The following is a 19,480-nucleotide window of genomic DNA, read 5'->3' on the forward strand; positions in this document are numbered from 1 at the left end:
GAGTTTTCTCTTCCTTGGTCAACTGACTGTAAGTAATTCCCTAAGAGGGCATAGCTCTGGTCTGCGAAAGATAAGGCAATGTGGCAGGAGTAGGAACCAGGGGCATTTGGGCCATTTCCTCATGTAACATACTTGTGCCATCAGGACTTGCTTGATCTCTATCTCTAATATACCATTTCCATTTTATGATGGAGCACTATTGTGCACTCCCAACTTTATGGCTTGGAGGGTCAGACAATGCCCAGCTCATGAAAGGAAACTGCCAAAAAGTAACTTGGCAGCTCATGGTTAAGTGTTTAGTCACTACTAAGGCCCAGGAGCAGGCTAAAAGCTGTTTCTCAAAAGTAGAGTAGTTATCTGCAGCAGATGGTAAGACTTTGCTCTAAAATCCTAAGGGTCTGCATTGTGATTCTCCTATAGGGGCCTGCAAAAGGTTCCAGACAATATCCCAATTTACCACTAACACTTCTTACACTATTCAACTTGCTGGTTCATATGGCCCAAGTGGCAGACCAGCTTTCATAGTAGCCTGAACATGTCACAGAGCCTCCTCTTGTTTCAGTCCCCATTCAAAACTAGCAGCTTTTCTGGTCACTCGGTAAATGGGCTGGAGTAGTACACCCAAATGAGGAATATGTTGCCTCCAAAATCCAAAGACACCAAGTAGGCATTTTGCCTCTTTTTTGGTTGTAGGAGAGGCCAGATGCAACAGCTTATCCTTCACCTTAAAAGGGATATCTTCACATGCCCCACACCACCGGACACCTAGAAAGATCACTGCAGTGGAAGACCCCTGTATTTTTGTTGGATTTATCTCCCAACCCTGACATGCAAATGCCTTAACAATAAGTCTAGAGTAGTTGCTACTTCTTGCTCACTAGGTCCAATCAGCATGATACCATCAATATAATGAACCAGTGTGATGTCTTGTTGGGAGGGAGAAATGATCAAGTTCCCTGTAAACAAAATTGTGACATGGGACTGGGGAGTTGATATACCCCTAAGGTAAGACAGTGAAGGTATACTGTTAACCTTGCCAGCTGAAAGCAAACTGTTTCTGGTGATCCTAACTGAGAGCTATTGAGAAAAAAAGCATTTCCCAGATCAATAGCTGCATTCTAAGTACAAGGTGATGTGTTCATTTGCTCAAGCAATAATACTATATCTAGAACAGCAACTGCAATTGGAGTCACCACCTGGTTAAGTTTACAGTACTTACTGTCATCCTCTAAGTCCCATCTATTTTCTGCACATACCAAATAGGAGAGTTGAATGGGGATATAGTGAGAATCACCACCCCTGCATCATTCAAGTCCTTAAGAGTGGCACCAATCTGTGCAATCCCTATAGGAATATGGTATTGCTTCTAATTCATTACTTTGCTAGATACAGGCAGTTCTAGTGGCTTCCACTTGGCCTTTCCCCACCATAATAGCTCTCACTCGATGAGTCAGAGAACCAATGTGGGGATTCTCCCAGTTACTGAGTATGTCAATTCCAATTATGCAGTCTGGAACTGGGGAAATGGCCACAGAATGGGTTTGGGGACCCACTGGACCCACTGTGAGATGGACCTGAGCTAAAACTCCATCAATCACATAAGCTCCGTAAGCCCCTACTCTGACTGGTGGACCAGAGTGATGTTTTGGGCCTCCTGGAATTAGAGTCACTTCTGAGCCAGTGTCTAATAATTCCTAAAATATCTGATCATTTCCTTGTCTCCAGTGCACAGTCACCCTGGTAAAAGACCAAAGGTCTCCTCAGGGAAGGCTGGAGGAAGGTTAACAGTGTAAATTTTGGGCAGTATAGAAGTGTCCTTCCCCACGGGTACCCAGCCCTCTCCCATCATTCTAGGGGCTCTAGATCTGTAAACGGTCTCAAGTCTGGGAATTGACTAAGGGGCCATGACTCTTTGTCTTTGTAATTCAAGTTAGGCTTCTGTTCACTTGCCCTAGAATTCTTCTGATTACAGAGCTCAAACAAGAATTTAGTAGACTGCCAATCTATTTTATTTCTAAGTACCCCCATGATCTGCTAGCCAATACCACAAGTCTCTGCAAGTCAGGTTATTTGACTGCTGCTTTGAGTCTGCTGTCCATTATGGTGGTCACACCCACTTCATCTATGGTGATTAACTGTTACCACATGGCTTCTACTAACTCAGGATCTCATCATCCCCATTATGTTTAAGGATTCCAGCTCACTGACAGTAGTTCCTACAGTAATATCTGACATATAGAGAAGGGAAACTATAGTGGTCTTGAGGGATGATGAAGCTAGTCTCACAAATTTATTTTTCAAGGTTCTGGTGAAAGATGTGTCCTCTGGACATTCCTGGGGTATGTGAGCAGACCTTCCATGATAAATCCACTCTAACATTCCAATCTCCCCAAGCCTCTGGTTCCCCTCATTCACATTATACCAGGGAAGTTCTGGCATTTCAACCTCAGGTAGTAATATTTTATCTCACATTTAAAGCAGATACCCTGCAAGGCTAAGATTTTAGTTTATGTTGTAAATCTGTTACTCACACAATGAGGCTTTCAGAGATCTCAAGTCTGCGACCATAGGAAATAAGATTTTCTTTCAGGGCACACATGAAAACTTTTATATTGTTCATACAGCACTCAAGGTACAAATTTGAAGCCTTCAGCTCATCCCTTTCCCTCATCACTGTTTCTAGTATATCTAACAACAACCAGCCAATATCATTATACCTCTTAATTACAAAAAAACTCCATAGAGGTGTCAAAAATATTCTCATCTAGAGCCTTGCCTCCTATAGGTGTACAATTAGCAGAACCTAATGGTGATATTTTGAGTATCTCGTTTGCCAACTTACCCCATGGGCTGTCAGTGCCATTGATTATTGGAAATAAAGTCATGAGCACCTCTGAGTCTAGTCATCATAGAAAACCAATTGTAAAGATCCATTTTTAAGATTTTGTTTCTCAATAACCACTCAGGTACCAAGCTGTGTTAGTGAGAGGTCTCCAGAGAATCAGATCCAACAGGAGAAATCTGTAAATATGAGATGTATAAAGGTTTCTCAATCAACAGTGGGAATGGAAGAGTTCAAAATTCATAGCCACGAACTGATTAGATTATCTCGTTGTAGGAGATATGCCTCAGTTGATCACAGATGTAATCAGTCACAGATACAATCAATTGGCTGATGATTCAATACACCAAACTTTCAGTTTATCAACCAGCCATGAAATATCCTTGCAGCAACAGTCAGACCAGTGTTTGCCTGACCAGATAACTGGACATAATCACTTGGCCAAGTTGACACCAGAACCTAACCATCACACCACCCAAGAGTGATACTTTTAGTTTTGAAACTACTAGCAAAATCTGTTCAGTCCTTGGTAGTTTTATGCCTTACTCTCTAATGTCTTCCTATTATGAAAGCATCTTCATGTATATTTTTCTCATTCAGTCATTACAACAACCCCATAAGTTTTAGATGCGAACTATTATTATGAATGATACTATGCAGATATAGAACTTCAGATTCCAACAATAAGTGATGGACTCAGACTGACAGCAGAACAGGACAAGGACCAGGTTTTTGACTCCCAGCATGGTGCTCTCTCCTTCTCCCCACAGTGTTTCCAGCAGATTCTGTCCTTACGAACAATAGAGCACAGGCGGTTACACAGTTAATTGTCCTGTACTCTCAAGCCCACTACTTACTTCTTCCATTTGGAATTACTGGAAACAAGCAAGTAATCAGTCATGTGAAATGATGAAAAAGAACAGGGAAATGAAACAATATAACATCAAGGAAAGAGAATCTTTATATTCTACTTTGATATATTTCCTATGTATTATATTCCTATGATGAGGTTCCTCCTTTCATAATTTAAAAAATATTTACCATTTTAAAAGTCATTTAACAGTAAGAGCACAACTTTCTCAGGACAATTAGTGTAAAGAGATCCCATTAACATTTATACCGAACACTTGCTATGTGCCAGGAACTGTGACACTTTCTATAAATCTCATTTAAGCCTCAAATCAATCTTATGAGTATAAGTCATTTACATTTCCCAGTTCCCTTACTGGGTAAGTGCAGAGCCCACGCTACTAACCACCATGCCTGTGCAAGCAATAATCATGAAAATGTGCTAAAACATGACCACCAGCCAAAACTAGTTTTTATAAAAAGTGAACTGTCAATGATTTAGGAAGGAAGGGGGAGATCATACAGCTGACAACTTACTTTTAGTAAGTTCATTCCCAGAGGTAGCATATAAAGCAGATGTAGAGATTCACAGAGGAGTTAGTTCATCATAGGATTTTATTCTGTGGAAGTGGGAAATAATTATACCCCTAATTTACAGAAATGTGACAAGAATAATGGGTGTTGATGAAACACTGAACCATTTAGATGGGAACATTACCCCCTATGCAAAAGAGGACAAAAATGTAATTTAAGGATTCATCTGTATTCCAAAATTTCTCCATAAATTCTATGAAGATTAAACTTTATTTTTCCACGCAGCCCTTCGCAGCATTCCAGGACTGTTCTGTCAGATAGCATATGCCCCACCGATTCTGCATCACAGCAGGGGGCCAGTGGCTCATCCTGCTCCCCATTCCCCAACAGCTGAGGCCAACACTGAACTCCTGTCAGCCTCAACACTTCCCACTGACTCATTCTTGGATTTTCTCCACGAGACCACAGAGCAGAACAAGAAATGCCTGTAGCTCGGAAATCTGCACACTCATTTCAGACTGCTCCAACACCTAAGCTGGGATAGACTCTGGGCCCATGGACAGAAGAGGAAGAACTCCAGTGAAAATCAGCAGAGCTCCCATGTTAAACTATTCTTTCCCCTTGCATCCAGGATGAAGCCAACAGCAAGAGATGTAGGGCTTTCTACCTTGGCCAGCTGCTTCAGCCTCACTCAGAGCCCATTGACAAATATACCGCAGAGATGCAGATTGGAAATACCTACCCCATCTCATGTGCAATTGGTCTCAGCAGAACTTACATGATATTTTAATATTGAATAATGTTGACTAGGGGCAGTTAAAGTCATAAAGACACATACATCCAATATTCAATTACTGAGTACATATCGTGTGCCATTCACTTCGCTCATAGTAAGTATTTTATAGATTTGCATCAAACTTGAATTGCTCCAATCACATAATATACTTTCAATCATGCAGATGTGGTTGAGGTACAACAAGAAAGAGCCATCACACTTAAAACACTGCCATTCAGAAAATGACCATTTAACTGTAAAAGGTATGGTTTTTACATCAGCTGCAGGGAAGAATGGAAGGAGAGGACTGATTTTTTGCTGCTAGCAAAAAACATTCATTCATGTTCTCTCTTATCAAAGCATTAATCAGTTACTATCTGATATTTTAAATTACTTAACAATTTATAAAGAAACAAATAATCTCTTTGTACTGAGACTTCAACAAATCCTTTTTTTGTAGCATACTTATGGATGACAAATTAATAAAAGCTGTGTCTCCTAACCATGTAAGAACTAAAACAATTTACTTTTGTTTATTACAACTGGGCTGATGTAAAAGAGGACAGGCCTTCTGCAGTTAAACCAAAAAGAAATAAACCTGAAAAAATAATGACGAATAAAATGCAGATTAATAAGAAGTGTGCAAGTCTAAGATCTTGATCTATTATATGTCCTCCTCCAGTACGAATGATTTCATTTGCTTTTAAAATAGATAAATACAAAAACAGCATTTTTCCTTGGCAAGAATGTAACTGTTTTGTATTATTTACCTAGACTGCATCTGTGTTTCTAAAAAGAACAGTAAATACATTTCTGGAGCAAGACATGTTTCTGTGATAATGTGAGTAATGCTTCTTAAACACTTTGGGGATTATGAGAATGCTTTCCAGAAGCTGCTATTGAACTTGATCAGTTCAGCAAGGACACATATAAGACAAAAAGCCACTCCAGCATTTTGTCACTAAACTATTCGTAAAGTGCTGTAATTGTAAATCCTCTAGGAGGGCAACTGCTAGAAGGGGAAGGAGAGGAATCTTCGGATATTCAGAAGCTAATCTGGGTCCAAGCCAGACTGAAATCTACATAGGACCGGACTACCTTCTTCAGAGAGGCCCTCTAAGTACCCAAGTCAATTTGGGTGAGCCCCCCACACTCAAATGCTGGTTACTTTACTTTGGATAAATAAAAATCCATGAACCTATAGTGATATAAAAAAGCAAATAAAAGAGTGAGGAATAAAAGGAGCCTCCTCTTTACGTAAGAATGCCAACTAAAAATGTAGATTCGGTAAGATTAGAATTTCATCATAGGTGAAAAAATAAGTACAGTCAAGAACTATGAAGCATTGAGATTTTAAGTTGCTTGCAGGCTAACAAGTCACCCTCCACAATTTCATGGATACTACAGAAGACATGAAACACCTGGGCTGGAGAGAAATTACTATATTACTCTCAGAACAATGGGCCGCATGAGCTTCATGTCTGCATGCAGTTCCACTTCACCTGCCTTGGAATGCAGAGTAGCACATGTTAATGCTATATGAACAGTGTGTTTCTGTCACAGGCTAGGAATCCCAAATAATATTCCCAGTCACTAGCAAACCTACTCAACCTTTGCCCTGAAGTAGACATTACCTTTATTATACCGGACAGCAAATAAATCTGCCCTTTGTTCTGGATAGAGACACTACTTCAGTCTCCAAAGCTGTTCACCATACAAATATCCTTGAAAAGATTGTCTAGAATGAAATCAATCAATGCCTCTGCCTGCAAATGTTCAGAAACAGGAGAAACCCAAGGAGAATTCTCTCCTAACATGTGTCACTCCACAGACTGTTGAATAACTGCAAAGGAAAATATGTAGGCAGTGGAATGATCTGGCAGTCACCTTCCTAACTGAGTGACAATACTTTACATCATTAATAGGGGGACAAACTGACATTATATTGTTCCTGAAGTGTTTTGAAATATGAAGTATCTTATATCACCTATGAAATGTCATAACTTTTTTCAAAAAAGGAATAACATAATTATTTTGAGACCTCACAGATTTTTTTTCATTAGAGAAGTTGTGGATTTACAGAATACCACACATAAATAAAGAGTTCCAATACACTACTGCACCATCAACACTTACATTGGTATGGAAAATTTGTTACACTTGCTAAAACTTTTATTGTACTTCTATTATATTTACAGTAACTACATTTGATAAAATTGATGAAAGTAGTACTATATTATCCATAGTTTACATAGGGGTATTTTTCCCCAAATTCCTGACCTATTATTTTTTTTCATGCATGTTTTTATTTTATTACCCATCTACTCATATACTGGATAAAGGAAGTATCCATCACAAGGCTACAATCACAAGTCACACGATAAAGGCTAATGGATTATAGTTCAACTGTTTCAGGTATTTCTTTATGGCTATTCCAAACACTAGAAACTGAAAAGTAATATCAATATAATGATTCAACAGTCATACTCATTTGCTAAATTCTAATTTCTCAGCTACATCTCCTCCCTCTCACTATCTTCAGGGATATCTGAGCAATGACCATTTTAACTTCATGCTAGAAAGGGGTGTTGACCTTATGGGGTAGAGGAAGGAACCTGGTTGATATTCTTTGAGAGACTGGCACCTCTGGGTTCCAGGTCTTATCTGGCATAGGAACAATCTGGAGGCCTTAAGTTTCCGAAAAAATAAACTTGCTAAGTAAAATTTTATAGAGTCTTACATAGAGACCAAGGTATTCTTCAGGGCTTTCAGAAATACTGTTGGTTGGGGCTTGGCATACTGTGGCAATTTTCAATATCTGGCTGAAGCTTGCTTAAAATTAATCTCCAGAACTACTTCTTAACTTTGCTTGAAATCTCTTAGGCACTGAAACTTTGCTTCATTAGAAGTTATTCTCAATCCAACCAGGCCAGATTCATCCCTGTGAATCATGTCCCAAGTTGCCAGGGAGACTTACACACCTGGGACTTACGTCCCACATAGGGGGGATGGTAGTGAGTTTACTTGGAGAGTTTGGCTTGGAGAGAGAGGCCACATCTGAGCAAGAAAAGAGGTTCTCTGGGGTGACTATTAGGCATAATTATAAGTAGACTTAGCTTCACCATTACATTTCAAATATTTGATTTTTTAAAACTTCAGGTTTTACTATAATATATTCACATACCATATATTCTATCCAAAAGACAATCAATGCCTCACAGTATCCTCACTTAGTTGTGCAATCCTCATCAAACTCAGTTTTAGACAATTTTCATTGCTCCAAAGAGAAAAACAATAGATTGGCACATACACACACACACACACACACACACACACACACACACACACAAAAGAAAATCCAAAACACCCATTTCCTTATTCCCCCCAGTTATTTACTCCTAATATAGGTATGGTAAACATGTTACTGTTGATGAAATAATATTAAGGTATCATTATTAAACATAGTCCATAACATTCAATGGGTAATTTTCCCCATATACCACATCTATCATTAACTCTTTGTACAAGTGTCATACCTTTGTAGTAGTTCATGCAAGAACTTACTCATATTTGTAGTGTTAATTGGTGACATACGTGATTTTAAACAACCCCTTTCAATCCAATCCATCTATAATACAGCACCATTACATATAATCCTGATAATGAACTATCATCACCTCTACCCATTCCCAAACATTTAAGTTCAACCTTCGTTAACAATTCTGTACATATTAGGCAACTGCTTTCCCTTCTCTATCTTCTGTCTATCTCTAGGTCTCCTATATTCTAAATTTAAAGACTGTGAGTTTACATTTTCTAGGTAGTTCATATTACTGAAATCATACAATATCTGCCCTTTTGTGTCTGGTTTATTTCCCTCAGCATTTTGCCTTCAAGTTTCAGCCACGTTGTTATGTGGTTCAGGACCTCATTCTTTCTTACTAAAGTATAATATCCCACAGTATGTATATACTACTTTTTTTTCACCCACTTTCTCTTGCTAGACATTTGAATGGTTTCCATCTTTGGGCAATTGTGAATAATGCTGCTATGGACATCGATGTGCAAATGTCTGTTTGTGTCAGTGCTTTCAGATCTTCAGTGTATATACTGAGTAGTGGAAGTGCACAGATAGAGGGTAGCTCAATATTTAATTTTCTGAGGAATCACTAAACTCTTTACAGCAGCTGTACCATTTTACATTCCCACCATCAGTGAATAAGTGTTCTTATTTCTCCACAACCTCTCCAATATTTGTAGTTTCCTATTTACTTAATAGTGGCCATTCTTATAGGTGTGAGATGATATCTCACTGTGGTTTTGATTAGCATTTCCTTAATAGCTAATGAAGATGACACCTTTTTATGTGCTTTTGTCATTTGTCTTTCCTCTTTGGAAAAATGTCTATTCGTATCCATTGCCCAATTTATAATTGGGTTGTTTGCCTATCTGCTGGTGAGTTGTAGGATTTCTTTATATATACTGGATATCAAAACCTTATCAGAGGTGGGCCACAGTGGCTCAGCAGGTAGAGTTCTCTGCCATGCCGAAAACCCAGGTTTGATTCCCCGTGCCTGCCCATGCAAAAACAAACAAGCAAACAAACAAAGAAACAAAAAACCTTATCAAAATATGGTGTCCAAATATTCTCTCCCATTGGCTGCCTCTTCACCTTTTTGACAAAGTTCTTTAAAACACAGTAGTGTTCAGTCTTGAGGGATTCCCATTTATCTGATTTTTTTTTTTTTTTTTATTGCTTGTATTTGGATGTAAGGTCTAAAAAGCTACTTCCTAATACTAGGTCTTGAAGATGCTCCCCTATATTTTCTTCTAGGAGTTCTATGGTAATGGCTCTTACACTCAGGCCTTTGATTCACTTTGACTTAATTTTTGTATAGGGTGTGAGGTAAGGGGCCCTTTTCATTTCTTTGGACATGGATATCCAGTTCTCCCAGCCCCATTTATTAATGAGACTAATCTGTTCCAGTTCAGTGGATTTGGGGGCCTTGCCAAAAATCAATTAACCATAGATCTGAGGGTCTATCTCCAAGCTCTCAATTTGATTGCATTGATCAATCTTTGTGCCAGTACCATGCTGTTTTGACCACTATGGCTTTATAATAAGATTTAAACTCTGGAAATATAAATCTTCACATTCATTCTTCTTTTTTAGGATGGTTGTTTTTTTTTTTTTTTTTTGGCTATTTGAGGCCCCTTTTCCCTTCCAAATAAATTGGATAACTAGATTTTCCAAGTCTACAGTGTAGGTTTTTGGAATTTTTATTGGTATTGCATTGAATCTGTAAATCAGTTGGGTAGATATCTTAATGACATTTAACTTTCCTATCCATGAACACAGAGAATGTCTTTCCACATATTTAGTTCTTCTTTGATTTCTTTTAGCACAGTTCTGTAGTTTTTTGTGTACAGGTCCTTTAAATTCTTGGTTAAGTTTATTTCTAGATACTTGATTCTCTTAGTTGCTATTGTGAATGAAATTTTTATCTTCATTACTTCCTCGGTTAGATAATTACTAGTGTATAGAAACAATACTGATTTTTGTGTATCCTGTCCTTTGCTGGATTTGTTTATTAGTTCAAGTAGCTTTGTCATAGATTTCTCAAGATTTTCCAAATACAGGATCATGTCAACTGCAAATAATGAGGACTTTACTTCTTCCTATCTGATCTGAATGGAAGTGAGAGTTTCCAATTTGAATGGAAATGAGAGTTTACTTCTTCCTTTTATTTCTTTTTCTTGCCTAGTTGCTCTAGCTAGAATTTCTAGCACAATATTGAATAATAGTGGTGACAGTGGGTATCCTTGACTCATTCCTGATCTTAGGGGGAAGGCTTTCAGTCTCTCACCATTGAGTATGATGCTGGCTGTGGGTTTTCATATATGTCCTGTATCATATTTAGGAAATTTCCTTCAATACCTACTTTTGAAGTGTCTTTATCAGGAAAGGATGTTGAATTTTGTTGAATGCCTTTTCGGTGTCAATCTAGACGATCATGTGATATTTCTCTTTCTATTTGGTAATGCATTGTATTACACTGATTGATTTCCTTGTGTTGAATGACCCTTGTATGCCTAAAATGAATTCCACTTGGTTGTGGTGTATGATTCCTTTAATGTGCTATTGGATTATATGTGCAGGTATTTTGCTGAGAATTTTTGCATCTATATTCATTAGGGAGATTGGCCTGTAGTTTTCCTTTTAGTATCTTTATCCAGTTTTGGTATTAGAGTAATTTCATAGAATGAGTTAGGTAGTGTTCCTTTTTCTTCAATTATTTGGAACAGTTTGAGCAGGAATGGTGTTAGTTCCTTTTGGAATGATTGGTAAAATTTGCGTCTGAAGCCATCTGGCCCTAGGCTTTCTTTGTAGGAAGCTTTAGATAAATGAATGAATCTTTTTGCTTGTTATTGGGTTTTTTTGAGGTCTTCTATTTCTTCTCACCTCAGTATAGATTATCGTTTTATTTCTAGAAAACTGTTCATTTCATCCCACTTGTCTAATTTGTTGGGATGCAGTTGTTCACAGTAGGCTCTTATGATTGTTTTTAATTCTTCAGGGTGCATGGTAATGAATCCCCTCTCATTTCTGATTTTGTTTATTTGTATCTTCTCTCATTTTGACTTTGTTAGTCTATCTAAGGGTTTGTTGATCTTGTTGATCTTCTCAAAGAACAGACTTTTGGTTTTATTGATTTTCTCTATTGTTTTTGTTCTCCAATTCATTTATTTCTGCTTTAATCTTTGTTATTTCTTTTATTCTACTTGCTTAGGGTTAGATAGCTGTTTTTTCTCTAGTTTCTACAGTTGTTCAGTTAGGTCTTTCCTTTTAGTTCTTTCCTCCTTTCTGATGTAGACATTTAGAACTATAAATTTCCTTCTCAGCACCACCTTTACTGCATCACATAAGTTTTGATATGTTGTATTCTCATTTTCATTCATCTCCAGATATTTGCCAATTTCTCTTGTGATTCCTTCTTAACCCACTGATTGTTTAAGGTATGTTGTTTAACCTCTTCATATATTTTTGAAAGTTTTGGTTCTTTGGTGGTTATTGATTTACAGATTCATTCCATTATGGTCAGAGAAAGTGCTTTGAATAATTCCATCTTTATAATATTAAGTCTTGTTTTGTGTTCCAGCATATGATCTATCCTGGAGAATGTACCATAAGCACTTGAGAGCAAGGTATATCCTGGTGTTTTGGGATGTCTGTTAGGTCTAATTCATTTATCATATTGTTTAGGCTCTCTATTTCCTTATTGATCCTCTGACTGATTGTTCTTTTTATAGAAGAGAGCACTGTATTGAAGTCCCCCGCTATTTTTATGGAAACATCTAGTGCTTCCTTCAGTTTTGCCAATGTTTGCCTCATGAACTTTGGAACTCCTTGATTGGGTCATAAACATTTATGACTATTATTTCTTCTTGGTGAATTGAAGTAGTTTCCCTCCTTGTCTCTTTATGCATCTCTGCATTTATAGTCTATTTTTTTCTGATATTAGTATAGCTAATACCCTGCTTTCTTTTGGTTATAACTTGCATGGAATATCTTTTTCCATCCTTTCACTTTCAACTTATTTGTATCCTTGGGTCACAGATGAGTTTCTTATAAACAGCACATAAATGGATCATACTTTTTAATCCATTCTCCCAACTTATATCTTTTAATTGAGAAATTAATCCGTTAATATTCAAAGTTATTAGTGTAAAGCATTTCTTAATTCAACCATCTTATCTTTTAGCTTTTATTTGTCAGATCTATTTTTTTTCTCTTTATCTTCTTGTCCTTTAAGTTACCCTTACTAATACTCTTCGATGCTGTACCTTCCTCCAGACCTCTCTGTCCTGTCCTTTTTCTCAGCTGATAGAATTCCCTTTAGTATTTCTTGCAAGGCAGGTCTCTTGCTAACAAAGTTGCTCAGCATTTGTCTATCTGTGAAATTTTAAACTCTCTCTCACTTTTGAAGGACAGCTTTGCTGAATGAAGAATTCTTGGCTGGTAATTTTTCTCTTTGAGAATCTTAAAAATATCATACCACTGCCTCCTCACCGCCCTTGTGCCCAGTGAGTAGTCAGTGTTTAGTCTTATGTGGCTTTTCTTGATGTGGTGATTCACTTTTTCCTTGCTGCTTTCAGGACCCCCTCCTTCTCTTCAGCATTTGGCAGTCTGAGTAGTATGTGTCTTGGTGTTCTGTTTGGATTTATTCTATTTGGAGTTTGTCAGGCTTTTCTCATTTGCATATTTATATCTTTTAGACAGTTTTGGGAAGTTTTTCTCCAATTATCTCCTCAAATAATTTTTGTGCATCTCTACTCTTCTACTTCTGAGACACCAATGATTCTTATATTTGTGTACTTCATGTTGTCAATTATTTCCTGAAATCCAATTCAAATTTTTCCATCTTTTTACCATTTGTTCTTTTGTGCATTCAAATTCAATTGCTCCGTTCTCTACAATTTGCTTATTCTTTCTTCTGCCTCTTCAAATCTGCTGTTATGTATCTCTAGCATATTTTTAATTTTACCTACAGCATCTTTCATTTCTGTAGGAACTGCTATTTTTCTATTTATTCTTTCAAATTTTTCTTTATGTTCTTCTAGTGTCTTCTCAATATGCTTTATGCCTTTAGCCAATCCACTGCATTTATTTAAGAGATCTGTTTGAACATCTTTGATTAGTAGTTCCAAATTTTCTGTCTCCTCTGGCTTTTAATTTGGTCATTTGGCTGTGCCACATCTTCTTGCATCCTCATGTGCTTTGTGATTTTTTTGTTGGTTTCTCAGCATTTAATGATCTGGACAAGGTTATTATAAAAGTTGATTCCCCTCACTTGTCTTAAGATTTTGTAGTTGCTTGGGTTTGCATTGAAGATCTTCTTTGGCAATTGGTTTGTCAGTAATTCCAGCCAAACCAGGGCTGAGGCCTGACACAGGATGTGCAACGCTGCTTGGAAGTCCATTAGCCGCTGAGCAGAAAAGCAGTTTGCCAGACTGCACTTCCCTTGTCTTCCTAGTAGAGGGTGTCTTGGGCTACCTCTTCCCAACAAGCCCACTTCTCCTTGACTGCAGCACCCAACTGCCCTGAAGCCCAACCAGGAAACAATTCACTCAAGGCCTCAGTTCTCTGTGTGTGCTGGAAGCCACCAACAGCAGGCGTGGACACTGTGCACCTTGGCTGAAAACCCACCTGTTGGCACAAAATGTCTGGTGATTCCCAGACTCCCATGTGGAAAAACCTCAGACTGCAGGCCTGAGAAATTCAACTTAGCCGGACAGCTGGCCCAGGAGTGTTCTGCTTTTTGCTGGCCAGCAAGACCTGGATTTGTTTTAGGGCACTGCTTTGATAGTTGGGTCATCCATATTTTTCAGCCGAAAGAGGGGCAAGTTCCAGTGCAGGGGGTGTAAATCAGCTACAATGGGCCTGGGATAGGGTCTGGAGAGGCTCAGAAAACCCTTTAATTCCCTGCACTCTCCAGTCTTTACCTTCCTAATCCAGCAGATGGTGCGGTTCAGTGACTTAATTGTACTCAGAAATTGCCTCCTGGAGCCCAGAAATTGTCTGACCAGTTGGGGCTGAACTTGCCCGGTTCCGTGCACTCACTTCACCAACAAAATCTGGCTCAATGTGGGGCTGTACTTATGGCAGAGGACTCCTCCTCCAGCTGCCCCAGGCTGCAGCTGTCCCCCAGGCATGAATCAGGCCTCCTGCTGTTTCCCTCAAGGATAGGGGTTGGGCACCAGGACCCAGGGCTGGAAGAAAATCTCTGTTCACATTTTCTTAGACTCTTCATCCCTCACTGACCTGGGCCTTGAAATGTCCTCTTCTGTCCCCCAGGTTCCCAATCAGTTCATTTGACTAGTCTCTGCCTGGCTGCTTGATGCTTTTAGGGAAGATTTTGAGGTTTCCAAAATGGTCCCGTCCTCCATTTTGGAAACACCCCTACTGCCCTTTCGTATTCTGCCTTCCCCAGCAGCTAGGTCCTGACATGGGTCTCTATATCTGGAGCTGTTTCTGTGAGAGATTTTATAATATGCATCTCTGGTGGGAAGCGGGAGGGATCCCACTTGCTTCCTCTGGGACCAAGCCGTATGGGATTGAGTAAGGTGGAGGGGAGAGGACGTCACACAATGAGGTCAGGATGGAAATTTCTTACATATTTTTCTCTTCCTTTGATTTAGTGTTTGTGGGTTCCTTCTCTAGTCTTTACCTTCCTCAAGAGTTCTAATCCAGTGAGAATTGTCCTCTTTCTCTCTGAATCTCTGGGGAGAGGTTTTCAGTAGCTGTTTACATCCCCCTATTGATAATGTCACCTCTGAAGTATCATAACTTTTTAACCTGAACCTCAACAAGCTTCTAGACCTAACTGCTTAACATTCAGTATATAAGTAATATAGTGAAAGAGAAATAAGTTAAAGGACTTACTGAAGAAACAATGAGAAAAACTCAGAATGTGAGGCATTTTATAACTCTTGGATTCTTCAAAACATCAATGTCATTTTTAAAAAAAGTTGAGAGCACTGTCCAAGACTAAAAGTGACTAAAAAGCAGAAAATACAAATGTGATATGTGAAATTAAATTGGATGTTCGTTTGAGAAAAGAAAACAGTCATAAAAACATTCTGGGACAAGTGGGGTGATATGGGTATGAACTGGATATGAGATGACACTTTATTCCTCACTTTCCTATCCTTTCTCCTACCATCCTCTTCCCAGAAGATCCTCCACCCCACACCTTCCCTTCCCTTGGCATATATGGAGTAACACCCATTTTTTTTTATCACTTAAATCAAGTCTCATCTACAAAAAGCTTTCCCACACCTCCCTCCCTACAGACAGTGTGATTCACTATTTTTCTCAATAGCCCACACACATATCTATCATGATGTTTGCTACATTTTAATTATTTACATACAGCTAAATCCCATGAGAACGAGGACAAATTTTTCTAGTATATAATAAGTGCTTGTAGGATGGCTAGTTAGATGGATGGATGGATTGATGGAAGGTCTTGGGGCCATATTTTAGTTTGTTAATGCTGTTGGAATGCAACATAACAGAAATGGAGTGGCTTTTTAAAAGGGAATTTATTAAGTTGCAAGTTTACAGTTCTAAGGACATAGAACTGTCCAAACTAAGGCATCTGGAGAAAGATACCTTAACCCCCAAGAAGGGTCAATAAAGTTCTCAGTTATTCTCTCAGCAGGGAAGGCAAATGGCAACAACTGCTAGCTTTCTCTACCAGCTTCTATAAGTAGCTTCCCTGGGGATATTTTTTTTATGCATTTCTAAAGGTCTCTGGCTGTGTGGGCTATCAGGCTTTTTCCAAAATGGTTCCCTTTTAAAGGGCTCCAGTAAACTGCTCCACCTGGAATGGGTAGAGCTACATCTCCATGGAAACCATCTAATCAAAAGGTACCACCCACAATTGGGTGGGTCACATTTCCATGGAAACAAAAAAGATCCCACCCAGAAATAATGAATGAGGATTAAAGAACGTGGCATTCTGGGGTACACAACAGTTCCAAACTGGCACAGGCCATAAGAGGGGCTTAGTGAGCTAAAGAAGGAAAACCAGCAGAAAACCAGAAAGTCTTTAAGTTAGTGAAATGAACCTGGGCTGTATTGGTGTAATTTTATTCAGTAAGGAAGTGTATACATCATCCTCCCTCATCTTTATATAATTTTCAGTTGATCTTACCACACTGATTTCAGCCAGCACATATGAACTAATGATTTCTATCTCTCCATGCCTAGCTTTAAGTCTTCCCCAAGGATCCAAACCAGAAATGCCATCTTCATATTTGTAAACATTAACTGAATCTCCTACTCTTAACATAAAATCAAAGTTTTTAAAACTGAGTACCTCCTCCTACCTGCCCAAACTCACTGGCTTCTCTTTCAATCTATACCTTTGTTAATGGAACCAGTCTTTCTGGTTAACATCTCCTGTCTTATCTGAGTCTTACTGCCTGTACTATGTCAAGCCCATCATGAATTTCTTAGCCACCCATTGGCTTATAGGCCTTTCTTGCTGCCAAGATGTAGATTTGGTCATGGCCTATAAGAATGATTATAGAGAAGTGAAACAGAAGCACTATCCCATAGAACACAGTTTAATCTTGTTACTTTCCTATTCCATTATCTATTCAATTAAATGCAAGTAAACAATGAAGGGCACATCTTGTTCTGTTGTCACTACATATCTTGCTAGCATTACCTGCCAATATTCCCTTTCATATCTCAGGAAATCTAGGTTATTTTCCCAAATGCTAACAGATTGTGTTTTTTCAAATCTCTATCTTCATTCATACCATACTTTGAGTGAACTGTTTTCTCTATTCATATCCCAATTGTTTTTGCCTGTCAAAATTCTATCCAAACTCTAATAAAATAATAGCAACTCTATACTGAGAAATAATAAAGCCAGCCTTGTGTTTATTATCAACATTACAAACTGAGAAAATAGACTTGGAGAGTGTACTGGTTTTCTAAATGCCTCCAGAATTGCAATATACCAGAAACAGAATGGCTTTTAAAAAGGGAATGTATTAAGTTACAAGTTTACAGTTCTAAGACCATAAAAATGTCCAAACTAAGGACAAACTTGAGCCGGAGAAACTTTGGCTCAGGAAAAGTCAGTGTCTGTCACATGGGTAGGCACATGGCTGGCATCTGCTGATCCTTGTGTGCAGTCCCATTGCTTCCAGCTTCTGATGCCAGTGGTTTCCTCTCTAAGCATCTTTGGGCCTTCACTTAGCTCCTCTGGGACACAACTCTGGGTTCAGGCTTGCTAAGCATCTCCTGGAAAGGCACATGGCAACATTTATTGGGATCTGCAACTCCGAATATCCATGCCTAGGTGTCTGCTCTCTCTGTCAGCAATCCACGCATCTGTGTCTCCTGGGACTTCTGTATTTCCAAACTTCTGTGTCTGTACCTGCTTCTCTCTCAGCTCTGAAACAACTTTCCTTTCTCCAAAATGTCTCCCCCTTTAAAGGACTCCAGTAAATTTGAGTTTACTCAAGTAAGACCATTCAAGGTCTAATCAAAACCCACCTTGAATGGGCAGACTCACATCTCCATCTAATAAAAAAAGCCACACCTACAATTGGGTGTGACACATCTCTATGGAAACAATTCAATCAAAAGGCCACACCCACAGCTAGGTGTGTCACGTCTCCATGTAAACAATCCAATCAATGTTTCCACCCTAAACAATAGGTTTGCCCTAGTAAGATTGGGTTAGAAAAGAAAACATGGCTTTTCTGGGGGGACATAACAATTTCAAAAGAGCAGAGAGACGTTATATAATTTCTCCCAAAATATGTAGCTATATTCAAACTCAGTTTTCAGCCCAAGTAATATGTATGAGAATATCTGATTTTGAAGGATGAAAACTACCAAGGGTAACTGCTGTTCCCCATATTGTTGACCATACCACTTTGATAAATAACACACTTCGATGCCTCCCTCCTTCAGATTATATTTTTCTTCTGTCTGGAATAGCCCACCTCTAACTTTCAAAAGCTTATTTATCTTCTAAAGCTCAGCTCATGTTCTTCCTCCTTCATAACATCTTCACTTATTTCTCTAATTAGAATTTTTAAATTAAAAATATTAAATTACATTTTTTAAAGAAATTACATCTTTAAACACTGTGTGTCCAAAACCATAAATTTGTCACTACTTTTTATGCATTTGTATCTTAGATCCAGTAAGAAATATATAATTACATTGTTCCTATTACAACTTATTTCTTTAAGCATGTGTGTCCCAAATCATAGATTTGCCATTGCTTTTTATGCATTTGCACTTAAATCCTGTAAGAAAATAAAGTGGCGTTACAAACCAAGAATACAATAGAACTGGCATTTCTAATTACACGTGTAGCTACCTTTACCGAATCTGGAATCCCAGAAGAAGAAGAAAGAGAGACAGGAGGAGAAAGAATATTCAAACAAATAATGGCTGAAAATATTCCAAATTTAATGAAATGCATGAATGTATACATCCAAGAAAGCCAATGAACTCCTTGGAGAATAAAGTCAAAGATATCCATATCCAGACACATTATAATTGAAGTGCTGAATGCCAAAGACAAACAGAAAAGGCTGAAAACTGTAATTTAGAAGCAACGCATGGTGTACAAGAGAGCCTCAATAAGATTATGTTCTAATTTCTATAACCATGGAAGAAAGAAGGTAGTAAGACTATTAATTCTAAATGCTGAAAGTAAATTATTGCCAACCAAGAATTCTATATCTGGTGAAACTATCTTTCAAACATGAGGGAAATTTGAGTCATTTTTAGATAAATGAAATCTGAGGAAGTTCATCACCATCAGACCTGCCTTATAGACAATGCTAATGGAATTCTTCAGATTCAAAGGAAAGGACACTATATAGTAGGTTGAAACTGCAGAAATAAATAAAGATCTGCTTCTATGTGCAGAACATGT

This window comes from Tamandua tetradactyla, chromosome 4 (assembly GCF_023851605.1).
Source record: "Tamandua tetradactyla isolate mTamTet1 chromosome 4, mTamTet1.pri, whole genome shotgun sequence".
Lineage (NCBI taxonomy): Eukaryota > Metazoa > Chordata > Mammalia > Pilosa > Myrmecophagidae > Tamandua > Tamandua tetradactyla.